General features: G+C 34.2%; 1 long non-coding RNA gene across 1 annotated transcript; it reads right to left on the reverse strand.

Moving 5' to 3' along the window:
* Positions 1 to 442: 442 nt before the first annotated feature.
* On the reverse strand, positions 443 to 1506 carry LOC126889347 (uncharacterized). The gene is made up of 2 exons (XR_007700002.1): positions 1086 to 1506; positions 443 to 794 (listed from the first exon to the last, which is right to left on the reverse strand). It is a non-coding gene; the product is annotated as an uncharacterized LOC126889347 (long non-coding RNA).
* Positions 1507 to 1940: the final 434 nt, after the last annotated feature.

Genomic DNA, 1940 nt, shown 5'->3' on the forward strand with positions numbered 1-1940 from the left:
CCGATTTTTAAATGGGAAAATGGGTAAACCAAATAGAAGAAGATAATGATTAATGAAATATTAAAGGAAATAAGGTAAAATAATTATTTAAAAATAAAATATCAAAGATGTGACGTTTGTAACGTTACACACTCCTCTCACCCATCAGAAAAATTTTGAACACACGTGAGAAATTTTTCTCAAAGAAAACAGGAATGTTACACACTCCCTCCACTCATCAGAATGAATGCCCCAATGAATAGCGGCCCCACGTTGGGCGCCAGTGTAACGAAAAAAGCGATGGACTACCCCGCTAATTGAAATAATATTCGAAAATATTACCTCAACTAACCAAGATAGCCATCGTTACACCCTTAGCTTAGCTCAGTCACTCAGGTGTGTGTTCGTCTTGCCCTAACCTCAGATATGAACTATGAAAATTGGAATGGAAGCAAACAAAACATAGTTTTTAACTAATCATGTTTATTGTTCATAAAGATATAATAAATAAAATGACTTAGTAAATTGCATTAACAAATGTATTTAAATTCTTGCCAAAAACTAACAATTCTGGATTATACTTATGGCTTTTGGTAGCTGATGGTATCTTCTTGATGTCGTATGGTACTGCTGCTGGTTCTGCAACGGGCTCTGGGGTTGTAGGTGTTGTATTCCACCAGGCCTACGGATGTTGGTCGTTGCAGTCTTGGTTATGTGGTTGCAGAACTGATGACATGGTCCTCGTTGTTGTATCGCCGGCGATTTGAGGGTTGTTGAAACTCCCGGAGGGAGAAAAGTGGTTTCTTTCCAAAAAACTATAAAATAGAGACACATATCAATCATCAAGAAGAAAAACCAACGTGTGCCATCTGCCGTTCTAATCGTCAGAAAGAGTAGCAGATGACAAGAATAAATTAAATGAAATTTAGATGAGAATAGTTAAAATTCTGATTACTAAACGTGCATACATGTAAATTAAAAGATAATTATATTTGAAACTAAAATATCAGAACACATGGTCTGACATTGGAAGTTAGGTTAGATAAAAAACAATTAGAAAAACTGTTAGACGGAGAAATATAATCACAATATAATGTTATCCTTACCCCAAGAGATGATTTGATGAAATAGAAATGATTTATTTTTCGAATTACATGCCTTTTTAAGGATTAATTTTTCCCTTCCAGTGTATGTCAGGGAGTAGGGGGTCAAGTCGATGAAGTGACACTGTCATTGAAAACGACATTTAAAATGACAACCAAGTACTATGAAGTAGCGGCATGTTCCGTATTGAAAATACAGATATTTGGAGAGTATGAATATACGAGGTATGTTCAGTATGATGATTTAAATGAAAGAGATATATTAAATAGAAGATAATAAAAGAGGGTAATAAAAGAGAGCGCCAACCGATTTTTAAATGGGAAAATGGGTAAACCAAATAGAAGAAGATAATGATTAATGAAATATTAAAGGAAATAAGGTAAAATAATTATTTAAAAATAAAATATCAAAGATGTGACGTTTGTAACGTTACAATGCACAATATATCCAATACGTTCCTTTGATACCTTTAGAGTCTCAGCAATCTCGAACAACTTCACTTTAAGGTCATCCAAAATTATTTTATAGACTTTTTGGTTTTTATCCGTAACAGCCTCTTTTAGTCCAATCAACAGCCATTTTCTCGCGGAGATTTGGAGTGGAATTTTGAGAACCAAGGTCGATTTCCTTGAAAATTTGGATTTAGGTAGTAATTATAACCTTTGTCAAAATCTACCCTATGCCGAACTGCGGTTTTGCCCTGGGGGTGAAAGCAACCCCATCAAGGGGATGAACATTTTTTAATCAAAATAACTATGGAAATCGATAGAGTGACCAATTCTTAGTAAATTTTTTTGCAAGATTGACACTTTCCTAGTTATTTGCGGTTGAAACTATGCATTTTTCATTGAAAAAAC

Source organism: Diabrotica virgifera, chromosome 8 (assembly GCF_917563875.1).
Source record: "Diabrotica virgifera virgifera chromosome 8, PGI_DIABVI_V3a".
Classification (NCBI taxonomy): Eukaryota; Metazoa; Arthropoda; class Insecta; order Coleoptera; family Chrysomelidae; genus Diabrotica; species Diabrotica virgifera.